The following is a 14,153-nucleotide window of genomic DNA, read 5'->3' on the forward strand; positions in this document are numbered from 1 at the left end:
TCTACTGTGGGCTAGCAATTCAAGCCCTAATCCAGCAAAGTACTGAAGCTTGTGCTTTAAATCAATGGGATTACTCGTGCTTAGAGTTAAGCACATGCTGAAGTACTTTTCTGGATCAGAGTCTAAAGCCTGGGGGCTGGGAGTCAGAACTCCTGAGTATTCTTGGCTCTTCCCTTACTCACTGTGTGACGCTGGGCAAGTAATTCAGTCTCTCTGTGCCTCAGTTTCCCCCCAACTGGAGCATTGATAGAATAGCAGTGGTTTATATCTGCATGGTTACTTGTATATGTATCTAAAGGATTCTTTAGCTCTGATGAGTCAAAAAAGGCATTTCCAGTAAAATTAAATAGATTCAAGATTGTAACGTGGGTAAGGTGGAAAGACATTTATGTGATTACAGAGAGGAAACTCAGAGGTGGGTAAATCATACCTTTTTGCCCCCCACAATCATGAATAGGTCATTTATTGATAGACTTTGCAAAATTTGATATTTTACATATATTATTTTGATGATAAGATCAATTTTATTTTTAAGCTTTTTTTTTAAGATTTTTATCCATTTAAATTTTTACCATTGCATGAAATTATGGGGTTTAAGCTTTTTATTCTATTTGCATTTGTATATATGTTTACAGTTTAAATGTTTACAGGAGATGATGAGTGAGCTCAGACAATGGCGGGTCAGACAATTATTTAAGGGCAGTGGACACTGAAATTCAAAAAGTTAAAGCTTTATAACCATTAAAACTTGAATTGTGAACATTACCTAGCAAAATATACAAAGTAATTACCCTTAAATCAATCTCTAATAAGTTGTCAATTGGCATTTTTTTACGATGCCTATCTGTAAATTTCAATGACTATCAATGGAAATATGTTTCATTGGTTTGTGTGTGTGTGTGTGTGTGTGCGCAAATCAACGTTTGCCGACTTTTACCAGTAAAAAAGCCAATCTTTCCAAGCCTACCTAACTACTGTGAAATCTTATAGTGGCATAAAGAAATGGAAGTGCATACCAACGCTGATCCAACTTCCACTGATCTGAATGGAAACTGTCTCATTAACGTCACTGGCAACTGGATCAGGCTCCGAATGCAGCATGTTTTCGTGCTGGCCTTTTCACTTTGACTTTGTAGCACTTTAAGTCTTAAAAGAGACACTGTTCCATTAACAATCATTTCCACACCTCTAGAGTCCCACAGGGTCATGAATTTATTTAAAAAAAAACAAAAAAAGAGAAATGTATATACCTACCACCCCTCTCATTTTAATAATTGGATCCTGCAAAACATTTCACAGTCTTCAATATATCTATCCTCAGAACAACTCTGTGAGGTTGGACAGTGTTATTATCCCCGTAGTACAGTGGGGGAACTGAGGCACACAGAGGGAAAGGGTTTGTTTAGATGAGCATTTAGCTTGTGGCAAGCTGGGGTATAAATCTACCCCACACTAGCAGGGAACTAAACCCAGGTCTCCCATGTCCTAGGCTAGAGCCCTAACCACTAGGCATTCCTGCCTCTCAATATACGAGCTGAAATCCTACATGTGAAAAAGATGGGGCTTGATTCTCAGTGGCTTTGTGCCTTGTATAGTCATTCGCCCTGCAAAAGTAGGTGTCAAATGTCGCTCTTCTGTTATGCCTGCGATTGATCTCAATGGCAGGGCAATTAAGAAGCAGACCCCTGGAGTTGCCAAGCCCTCACCGAATCCATTGGCTTTTCTTTTTAATGGAGACTTAAAATGTACAGCATTTATCATTTAATCATTGTAATGACTATCCCACTCCATTTTTAATTTCAAAAAGGACTGGGAGCTGCTTTTAATAACATGTTTCACACACAGAGCATCTTTCATCCAAGAATCTCAAACTGCATTTCAAATATTAATGAATTAATCCTCACACCGCCCTGCGTGGGAGGTAAGGGTTATTAGCGCTCATGTTACTGATGGGTACACTAAAGTACAAAGGCCCAGATCCTCAGAGGTATTTAGGGAGTTAGGCATTTGAATATCTTTGAGGAGCTGGGCCAAAGAGGTCAAGTGACTTGCCCAAGGTCATACAGGTGAGTCAGCTACAGATCTGAGAATAGACTCTTGCTTCCTAGTTAATTGTTCTAGCAACTAGACGCATTCCGGGCAATTAACATTGTCAGCACCTGCGTGAAGCCCAGCTAGCTGAAGGTGAAACCTAGAAGCACTTAGAAGAGCTTGCCTCTTTTATACCTCTGTCAAGGGTATTTGCCCAGGATTAATTGGTCTGCAGTCTCCAGGTCCTTTTGGACTCCTCATTGGCTATGCTGGCAAACACCACCTATTCCCATCTGCCACAGCGCGTAGCCCCATCCTAATGGATGCAGAGCCAGCCATGCATTAGTGACTTATAGTCTTGACAGCTGCAACTCATTTGGTCTAGAGATGAACTCGGACACCCTGAAAACAGGGAGGTTAATTAGCCATTGGGACAATCGACAAGTGGCTGTGGTGGATTCTCCATCACGAGCAATTTTTAAATCAAGACTGGATGCTCTCCGGAAAGACATGGTCTAGTTCAGATAGGAATTGTTTGGAGGGAGTCCTGTGATTTCCAGGTCAGACTAGATGATCCTGGTGGTCCCTTCTAGCCTTAGTAGCTATAAACCTATGAAAAAGCTCCAAATGGTTTTAAAAAAAGTGTGTATCAGCCCACCTGCTCAGCAGCACAAGTTTCCGCCCCGCCTCTCCACCCAAATACAGAATCCAGTGCAAGGTCTCTGGCCCTCAGTGCAGTTGCAGATATCGTCTCTTGCATAGTCTTGGTGGTCACGCTTTCCCATTGTCAGTCGTCTTGGAGAGGCATGGGAGGGAGCTAGAACTTTCATGAAAGGCAGATCCGGCTGTGGACCTTGCTCCCAGGTGAGATAAGAATGATCACAAAACTCAGCTCGATCAGAAATAAAGTCCAACCTCATTTCCATGAGTCAGCGTTCCCGCAATTAATCCCAGGCATCCTGATGGACATACTCTCTCTCTCAACCCCACGGGGTCCCTCACACCCAAAACTTCACACCGATCGAGCTACTTCTCCTACAGGCTGAGAAAATGATTTTGATTTTTAAATACTTGAAGACTGCTTAGATATTCCAATGCTGGGGACAGCACAAATACATGGTGTCACGTGCCAGGAAACCAGCACATGGCAGAAAGATTACGCCAAAGTTACCCAGGGCCTCTCTGACCCTCCCCAAAGCCCACAAACAGGCCATTGCCGAAGTCCTGGAATGGTATTTCAGGGTGGGACCTGGCATTCGCAGAGAGGAATCTACATGTTTATACATGTACGCTACGTGCCCCAAGCATGGTTCCAACGCATACATACCTTTGCAGACTACTGGTCCTAGCAGGGATAATCTACATAGGACTGTTTAGAGCAGGAATAAGATGCATATTAACACTGGGTATATGTACACACACACACACACATTTGTGGGGAGCCAGGATAAAAGAATACAATATTTTCAGAATTTGCTCCGATGGGCAGTGGTGTCATATCAAACGATACCACCCTCAGGGCAGGGTCTGAAAACAGTGGAAGGGCACGTTTTTATGGCCTACCTGATGGAACGACACAACCCTAGATTGCATTGCCAGAAATTCAGACGGCAGACAGGCCTGTTTTGACATGTCAGGCCCTCTCAGAATAAAGAGCGACTCAGCATGAGTTACGTGGTGAGAATCCAGCCCTTTGTTATCGAACACAGCTGAGAAGTTGAAGGGTAACTGCTGTGTCGAAGGGTCTGATGCAGGAAAGTATGTGTATTTCCATAACGGATCACACCCGGCCCACTTAGGCATGAAGGTGTGATGTGACAATGGAGGCATTTAAAACTGAAACTAAGATATAAATATTCAAGTTTGACAATGGTGCGATGTGAACCTGTAAGGCATAATGTAGCAGTGACAAGAATGGTGTGATAACCAGAGGCAGTGCAGTCTAGTGGATACAGCATTGGACCGGGATTCCATTCCTACCTCTGCCACTGACCTGGTAGGTCACCTCTGCGTGCCTCCATTCCACATCTATAAAGTGGCAAAAGCGAAAAGAACTAGATAAGTTTCATGGAGGATAGGTCCATCAAAGGCTATTAGCCAGGATGGACAGGGATGGTGTCCCTGGCCTCTGTTTGCCAGAAGCTGGGAATGGGCAACAGGGGATAGATCACTTGATGATTCCCTATTCTGTTCATTCCCTCTGAAGCACCTGGCATTGGCCACTGTCAAAAGACAGGATACTGGGCTAGATGGACCTTTGGTCTGACCCAGTGTGGCCGTTCTTATATTCTTATGACCTCATGGTTAAGGCACCAGACTTAACTCAGGAGTCCATGTCCTGAATTTGATTGAGTCACTTGATATCTCTACACCTCCATCCCTCATCTATCAGATGGGGATAATCCGATTTTTTTTGTCTGGCGTTTCCTTTTTAGGCTGTAGGCTCTCCAAGGCTGGGCTAGCAGCTTATTATATGTTTGTACAGAACCTGCACAAGGGGACTCCCGGTTGCGGCTACTTGAAACTTCTGTCATACAAATATTAATAACGCACTGCCTCTCTACAGTGCATCATAAAGCTCGCTGCTGCTGCTCTTTTAAAATGAAATCCATAATTCACTCCCGATCCTCACTCAAACTTTGTATGTGAAGAGGTCCTTATGTTTTATCTCCACTCTCCCAGCCCCCAGATGAGCAGATGCTGCTGCCGATAACATACAGTTAGAAAGGCTGAGTCCATCTTCTCGTTGCCATTTGCACCAGATCTCACAGCTGGATAGGCTCTGTCTGCAGTTTGTCCAGTGTTAAAAATAAAGAAAACAATAGGGGAGTACCGGTGGGTGAAATCCAGGCTCCACTGAAATCAATAAGAGCTTTCCTATTAACTTTAACAGAGGCAGGATGTCAGCGTATTGTCTTAAGCAAAGATGGTAGTGAGGGACAGGGAGAGAGGTGAAATAGGCCTTGATTCTCCTCTCACACCGGTGAAGATCAGGACTAATTCCACTGACCTCAAGCCAGTTCACTTAGTGGTATGATTAGTATAAGAGAAAGCCCTCAGGTATCTGTCCGGAGCGGGGCTACCCACTATAGGGGGTGTGATGCCCTGGGTCAGGTTGCTATGTAATACAATGCCATCTCTCCTGGGGTCAGGCACATGTCAACAGAGCTACACTGATGCAGCAAAGTGCGAGCAGGATCCGGCCCCTAGTGAATAGAGCGAGGCTAACTATGGGTATCTCTACATTTGATTTAATTTCCAGGTTGGGTGGACATAGATGCTAAAAATAGAAGCGCAGCCATGGTGACACAATGAGCATTCCACCGGAGTACCTACCTACGATCCAGGGCGAGACTGTACTTGGGGCCATCTCAGGGATACAGGGCTATTTCGGTGCACTAGCTTGATCAAAGCTAGCAAATGGACACGTACCAAGCTGGAAATGGAAACCTCCAGCTTGAGTGTAGACATAGCCTTAGATACTTGTGTGGCCCCCATCGCTGCAATGTCGGAGTGCCTCACAATTCTCCTCCTAAAGTCCCTGTGCAGTAGGGCAGTGCGGTCATCCCCATTTCACAGATGGGGAACTGAGGCACAGATAGGCTAAGTGTCTCAACTAGGGTCACATGGAAGTGGATGGTAGCACACAGAATTGAACCTGTAGCTCCTAAGTTCTAGGCTAGTACCTCCTGCCTTCCTACATAGCTCATTAGCTGTAACTAGCTCAGGGCCAGATTGAAAACCCCTTATTCATGTTGCCAAGTAAGGGCTCTGCATTTCCAGCCTTAATGAGGAAGATGAAAAGTCTCCAAAAGGAGAATCTCCTTGCACCCATAAACGTTCTCCTCTCCTGTTAAGAACTAGTGACCCCTCCACTTTGCATCTTTGTTTTATGCATGCCTCTGTGCAGGCACCCAAATCCTTGCCACATACTGATGATGCTCATCCCAGATGAGTTATTTGAAACATGGGCTTGGCAATGCAGCCTCATTTCCACATGAAAGGGCTAGAAGAAAATCAAGCCAGTTCATCTGCACTGATAAGAATTTGGTATTACTTTCGCCTTCTCCCCTCGCCACTTATCTGTGATTTCTATGTACATTCGTCGCAATGCATCACCGGAGGTGGGATGGGTTCTCTCAGCTCTCTTCCCCTGAGCTGTGGCAATATTCCTTTGTTTTACTTCCTTCTACTATCTTCACCATGCTGAAGTCCGATTCCTCCCCACAGCTGCAGTTTGGATGACTCTGTGTTCTTGCCACAGCTGTGATGCAAGCACTCTGCTCCAAGGTTAGCCAAACCTGGCATGAGTACCCATTTGTCAGAGCTCTGCCCATGGTCATTGCTTTGATCTTGATCCTTGAAAACCACAATCACTGGGAAGGTAAATGAATTTCTGCCTCTTAAAGACTTTGACGGCAAGTCCCTTATTGTTGTTTTTTCCCCACTCCCATTTGCTCCTTTCAACTGAACTCCATTGTAAAGGCTTTGATTACAGTTGCAAATCAAATGCCAACCAGTGTTGATCCTTCCCTGGTTTCTACTGTAGAATCATTTAGCAATATGGGGCAGATCCTGTAGCCCTTTTTCCCAGGCAAAAGTCCCAAGGATTTTAATGTGCACTTTGATTTGTATTGACTTTGATGGGAGTTTTGCCTGAGCAGGAACTTCAGGATTTGGCCCTGTATTTCTCAACAATTCTGTGAGGGTACTGCATGTCAAAAATCTGGAGAGAATGAGAAGTACAGTGTTTGGAATTAGATCTGTAATGTAAGGGCTTTGGTTAGTATTATTAGCACCACAGGAAAGCCTAGAGTTGCAAACTGAGATCAGGGTACTGTGTAGACGCATCGTAAGAGATTGTCCCTGCATTGAGGTGGTTAACAAAACTAACTAGATAACTCAGGCAAATAAAGCCATTTTACAGATGGGAGACTGAGGCACGGGATGTTTAAACTACTTGTCGGTGGTCACACAGAGTGTCTGTGGTAGAGAGGCTTTGAATGGGGCAATGTAGCCTAGTGGATACAAAAGTGGACTGAGATCCAGGAGACCTGCATTCCAGTCCTGGGTCTGCCACTGGCCCGCCGGGGGACCTTGGGCAAGTGACTTCTCTTCTCTGAGCTTCAGTCTCCTCCTCTGCAAAATGGGGGTGATGACACTCCCCTCCTTGGTAGTGTGCTTTGAGATCTATTGATGAAAAGCACTACATAAGAGCTGGGTATTTTTATTAATGCAGATATCCGGAGTCCCAGTTCAGTGCCTTAATGAAAATGGAAATGAATGCGACCTTCATCAATGAGATTCTTGGAACCCCAGTGATGGGCCTGGTATAAGATCAGACAGCTATGACTCTAATTTACAAGATATTGGAGTTTTGTGTGAGTTGAGATTGCAGGAGTTGGCTCATAGATAGAAAAATTTGGTAGTTTTCTTACTAGCTCAAAACTCCCACAGAAAGCAAGGGAAACTTTGCTAGAGAAAGAGCAAGTGATTTTGACACAGCGTTTTTATTTAATAGAACATGACATTCACAGCCTGCAAGATGTATGGGCCCTCTGAACTCATTGTGAAAAACAGCTTGCATTGTAGACCTGATGCGACTTCTATCCAATTAGCAACACATCTATTTAATTTAGATGGGAGCAGGATTGGGTCACGTGTCCTGAACCCAGGAAAGGAGCAGACATTTTAAAGAGCACTAGTTAAGTCTAGTTTAAAAGGAGTAAATAAAATCAACATTGGTGATTTTGATAGCAAGATGTACACACCATTTCATTTACGTATCGGTGAAATCTTCTAAGAACTGTGGGTGAACCCCTCCTCCTTTGCAGTCAATGGGGGTTTTGCCATTAATTTCAATGGGGTCAGGATTTCATCTTAAATGTTTTCATATTGTATCCCCATTCTCTACATATATATAAATATATTTAACACCAGTGAGCTGCAGCAGCCTTTGGAGTGGCTGGCAGAACAACACTATGGGAAGGAGAAGTCAAGAGGGCTTACAGATGATCAGCATCTCTGAAAACCAAGAAGCATATGTCAGTGTCACATAACTATTCAATGGGAAAGTGGCAGCCCCCAGGTCCCTTGACTTCCAGTACTGCCCACAGTGTATACAGCTATTAGTGGCCAAATGAATATTAGAGATAGGTGAAATAGTTGGGTTAGAAGATTAAGAATTACCTTGCAAAATAGCTGAGAACTTAGAATTGGAGCTGATTGGAAATTTTTGAAGTTTCAACAAAAACGTTTTGCAATCTTTTTTCAACAAGTGATTTTTTGCTTGTGTTTTGGTCAGTTTAGAGATGGATTGAATTTTTTGAAAAATTCAAAACATGTCTGCCAAATGTTGAAAATGGTCCATGGACATTTTTCAACCAGCTCTCCTCAAAATCTCTACTGAGATTCATAAGAATTTGATTAGCATTTGTTGGGTACAATGTCACACATTTCTCAATGTCTTGATTTCAGCCAGTGTATAGACACATCAAACACTAGGAGAAAAGTTGGTCTGATATTTATGGCCTAGTCAAAAAGATAAAGTATACAGATTCTCCCAAAAAAAGCCTTGTATTATAAAATTTTCAGGATGATTTTCAAACTAAAGATGATATTCCAAAAACCAGAATGAATGAAATGCTGGCCCCATTTAAGTCAATGGGAAAACTCCCAATTGTTGAATGATATTCTGAACTGAGCCTCAGAAACACTGGAGGTTCATATCTTCTGGATAAATGCCCTGTCTAAAGTCTACATCTATGTGTGCTGTACACAGCCATGACCCTAAAAAGAGGTGATGAAAATTTCTATTTTAAAGACAAACCCTATTTAGAACAACAACTAAGGGAAGGGCAAAAAGGGTTTTGAACAAATACCACCGCCTGCCAGTCGTGCCTCTTCCGGTTTCTAACACCAAATATTTGTGAAGGTTCTGACACGTTTGGTTAATATTTTTTTCCTTAACTTTTATTTTTGCTTACTGTTAGTTCTGGCACTGAAATACCTTGACAAAGTCTGTTCTTGAGATGTGTCCAGTCTAGATGACAGCAAGAAATGCTAGTTTTCTCGCTCTCTCAGAGACACACACACACACACACACACACACACAGGGCAATATTTTCAAACATGGGTGTCTAAGATAAGGCATTCAAATCAGTGATCGATTGTCAGAGGTGCTGAGCACCCACAGATCTGACTGTGATCTAAATTCCAAATTCTTACCCAAACTGCCAGCCCAGTTTTGAAAACTCAAAAAATCAGATAAGGTTTGGAAGCAGTATATAAATTCTTTGGGACAGGAATTGTCCTTTCATTCTGTGTTTGAATAGTGCATAGCACAATAGAGTTCTGGTCCGTGACGAGGGCTCCTAGGTGCTACCTCATACAAATAATAAATAAATAAATAAACAAACAACAACAAAATAAATAATCGAAAACCAGTCTAAATCTTGTGAGGTTTATCCATCATTAATAGTTCCCAGACCAGAATCAAAACCCTGAATGCATATACTAGAGTTAGTCAAAAAACAAACATTTCTTCAAAGAAAAATGGCTTTTCAACTAAACAGAATTGGGGGGGGGGGTGAGGGGGGAAATCCATTTTTGTCAAAAAGTTTTGGATTTTCATTAAGAAACTTCTAAAAACTGAAAATGTTTTTGCTTTGAGGTTTTTCAATCCCCCCCCCACCCCAATTCAAAGAAATGTTTTGGTGGAAATAATAATTTATTTTATGGAGCGCTCTGGCAAAAGCACTTGGGGGGGGGGCTGAACAACATTTAAAACAATTTTAAAAAGTCACTTAATTGACAGTTTTCCCAGAGGGGAAAATTCATTTCCTGGCCAGTTCTACCACATACCCCTGAAATCTGAATCCGACTCAAGATCCAAACTTTGTGGCTGCTTCCCTTTTTTTTTTTTTAATAGACCCAAGAAAAATCCCAAATTCACTCAGCTCTGATCTCTGAGCCAAATTCAAAACCAGATATGAATTTTGTAGCCCAGTGTCATCTGAAATAATAATTTGTTTAGAAACTCTTTGGGCCTTATATAGAAGATCAGCATGCCCAAACTGTTAAAACAATAAACAATTCTGTGCTTTGTCTTGTCACAACCCCATACACACATACAATATGGTTTCTGTCAGTGTCACAAAAAGACCTTCAGAAGCAGGAAATCCAACATTAAGGCTGGACTTAGGGGAATGTAGACGAGGCACCACAAGGGAGCAGAGCTGCCCAGGGTGGGAGAATGGGGATGCACTAATGAAGGACATCTCTGAGACCTTTAAGGGGAGACAACTGCTATCCAAAGCTGTTTTCACCCAGCATAAGCCTATAGGGTAGGTACTGGTGTAAACACAACTATCCTCCCTCAGGCCTGGGATACATGGAGTCCAATAAGCACCACTGATGCAGGTAGTTGCAATTTACACTCACAACCTGCCAGAATGGAGATGAACTGAGCCACCGCCTTTGGTCTATTCTTTAAATAACATTATTTCCATGAAGAAATATTGATAGTGATGCTGAATTTATCCTAGGGCAATTCCTTCCCCCACATATGTATTATGAAAAATATGTGTATTTGAGGTTTTGATTGAACTAAATCATCATCATTCATTATGTGTTATAATAGAATTTTGGGGCCACAACTCAAATCAAGGCGCTAGGTTCTGTACATACACATAGTCAAAGACAGTCCCTGCCCCAAAAGAACTTACAGTCTAAATAGGCAAGATGTTCAAAGATGGTATTTATTATCCCATTTCCTGATGGGGAACGTAAGTATTGAAAGAGAAAGGCCCCAGTGCTGCAAACACTTAAGTACATTCATAACTTTACTCCTGTGAGTAAAACTCTGTAGATACCTAAGGGCTTGTCTACATGGCACCTCAGTCTGAACTATGGAGGTGTGATTTGTAGAATGCACTAAAGCTTTGTGCTCTAACTGCCCCATGTAGACTCGGCTGGAGCAAATAAAAAGGTACCACGTTCATGTTAATGGAGTCCTGTTTGAAACACCCTAAGTGATTTGTATGCAGGAACCGGGTGTCAGAGTCAGGAATTAAACCCAGCTCTCCCATGGCCCAGTCCAGTGCTCAACTACAAGACCATCCATCTAGAAATATAAATAATCAGTATGAATGTGTCAGAAGTGTTACCTGGGTTATCACAAGGGGAAATTTTTTATTACCATTCCATTATCAGTTTTCTTAGTGAGCTGAATTTCTGTCAAACATTCACTGGTAGGATCCACTGGACAATCAAACCTTTAGCATTTAGAGGGATTATTATTTATTTCCTATATTATCAGCTATCGTGAACTAAAATGGGGAGGGGGAAAAGCAATTAGATCTTGCAGTTTTTAAGGCTGTACTGAGTATAAGGTAAGAAAATATCATAAATTTTATTTCATGACTTCTTGCCAATTGTTAAAAATGTGCAGTCCATATGAATTCATATAACAAGGATGGAATGTTGGGAAAACCAATAAAGATTTTGTGGTCTGAACTATAATGAATGTAGTTTGATATAGAGTCTGTTTTTCACAACATGGCAAAATGAATCATAAAATACTGGACCTTGAAACTCCTGCATTTTTAACAATAGCCTGGGGACAGTTTACAGTGTAATGAATTGTAATTAACCCACCTTCAAAATCTTTTATGAGTATTTTGCCAATTAGCTTTGCATGCTTGCTAATGACTCAGGGCCTGCGCATCTCTTCACGGAACAGGCTTTTACAGCACATGCTGGCCTGTTAAGTCAGAAGTATGCAGTGCACTGAGGTATACGCAGGTAAGATCCAGCCAGTATGAGCAATGTACAGATTTCTCCAATCCATCAGGCTTCGCCCGCCTCCCAAACCCAAGATAACTGTAATGTATAGCAAAATCAAAAAATATTGGCTTCTGAAGAATCGCGAGGAATACAATGGGCTTGAGCAGGAACATCTGTTGTTACTTAGTACTAACATATATAATGCTGCTAATTGCTGAGCCATCTTTGTTTTCCTTACTTAGCACTGGGGTTAGAATTATTTTATTTTTGTGGTTCATGGCTTCCTGCCATTTGCAACACAAGGTCCACTCTAAAGAAAATAAAACAACTACCGGGCCGCCTACTTACATTGTATAGGGTTGGGGTTTTGTTTTAAATTAAAGGGAATAAGTAGAGCAATGCTCAGTGCACAGAATCGTAGCTTGGATGCCTGATTTTTTTTAATGTGCGTATTTACTGACTTGCTCCCGTTTCTCCCCACCCAGAGCGCTACCGCTGTTGAATGGGTGAAATGGGGAAATTACCGCTGGGAACCTTTGTCTCACATTTCACGTGTTCTATTCCATAGCCCTGGATGTGTCAGTCATAGGCCCATTACATTTAACTACTATTTGTTCTTCTGTCCTCACTGAACATGGCTTGGTTTCAGATCATTAAAGAGAGGGACCCAAAGCGAATAGATTTCCTTTCCTCTGAAGAGCCTGTGGTCTTTCCACATGCAAAGCCCAGTTGGTCTCAGTGGGAGTTTTATTGATGAAAGGATGGATTATGACCTTACAACCAGCCCCAGTAAAGGGCAGCTTGTAACTCCTCTGCCCCAGGAGCAGGGCAGGAAATAGACAGACTCTGCCACAGTCTGGGCTGGGCTTTTCCCCCTCCCTGCTTCAGGAGGGAAGTAATTTGCTTCAGCCCTTTTGCTGGCACAGCTCACTTCCACCTCTGAGACCTTGCAGCTGCACTGCCCGGTGTGCTGGGGTGGAGCAATCGGTGTGCAGAGGGGTGTAGCAGCCTGTCAGTGGGTGCTCTCCCCGAGCGCAGGATCTGTCAACGCACATAGCCAGCAGAGGACAGCGAAGGGCCTCCATACTCCTCCTTGCTTCCCTGCACAAACACACAGCCAGGCTCATGGCTGAGCCCCAAAGAACTGCAGGATTTGGCCTGGTTGGTTTCTTACACAAATGCAAATGATGCTAAATAATGACAGTCCACGTACAGCTTGTGGGCCAGCAGATCCCCCCCGCCATGACACAATTCAGAGCAAAAGGATGTACAAGTTCAGCTTGGACAGTATCACCCATCACTCCCTTGCCTTGGCCATCTCTTACTTTGACTAGCATTAACTCCTCCCCTCTGGACTCCTTGCTTATCACCTTTGCCTTCTCCTGTATACGCAGGTAAAATTATAACCCTCCTCTGGCTCTCCAACCATCTTACCCACCTCCTCTTGAAATCGCTTCACTGGTCTCCCCTACTTTCCATTACAAGCTCACATTTCTCTCCTTCACTTCCAACGCCCTGCACCATTTCATCTATACGTGCATCAATTTCTTCCTATTCTCTAGCCCTACCCAATCTGGTTTCACTAGTGTTCTGCTTGTCTCCTCCTACAGCCAACTCAGCTGCAAGCTTCTTTTCAAAGCAATTCCATGGGCCAAGTGATGTCCTTACACCTTATTTCATTCACTCAACCTTCCAATACTGGTCTCTTCTTCAAAGCAGTCTGGTCACAACCTTTGTGATTTGTACTGAATATATCTTTGAATTAAGTTGCAGACCAAGTATGTCACCTGCCTCTGTGTTTGTAACGGTTGTAATTGTGCCTTTCATATAAATAATAAAGCCAAGCATCTGGCTGTTGGGATGCATCCCTGACCATAGTAAAAGTACAAAAAATGGTGTGTGGGATTTTCAAAATGTTCAGCATTGGCCTAATTCTGCCCCAACTGACCTCAATAGGAGTGGAGTTAGGCCAATGCTGAGTGCTTCTGAAAATGTTACCCTGTGTGCCATAATTTGGGATCTAGCCACAACCAGTGTTTTCATATAGAAACTTTGCCACTTACTTACCCCAGCAGATGAAATCTGCATAATGAAGTGGCTTTGAATCTGATCAGAAACCAAATTAAAACAATTTTTAAACACCATTTGCGACGCAGTTAGACTACAGCACTTAGCCAAGATCTGTATAATTCATCCATCTAGGCCTTGTGATCAGGGAATTAGTCTGTTCCCTTGTGACGATCTGCATCTAACTCACTTTTCCTTTAATTCAGTACAAAATCTTGTAGATATTTGAGGGAATTTCTTACCTCTGATACAAGCTGCATGTTGATACT

Source organism: Dermochelys coriacea, chromosome 3, assembly GCF_009764565.3.
Source record: "Dermochelys coriacea isolate rDerCor1 chromosome 3, rDerCor1.pri.v4, whole genome shotgun sequence".
Classification (NCBI taxonomy): domain Eukaryota; kingdom Metazoa; phylum Chordata; order Testudines; family Dermochelyidae; genus Dermochelys; species Dermochelys coriacea.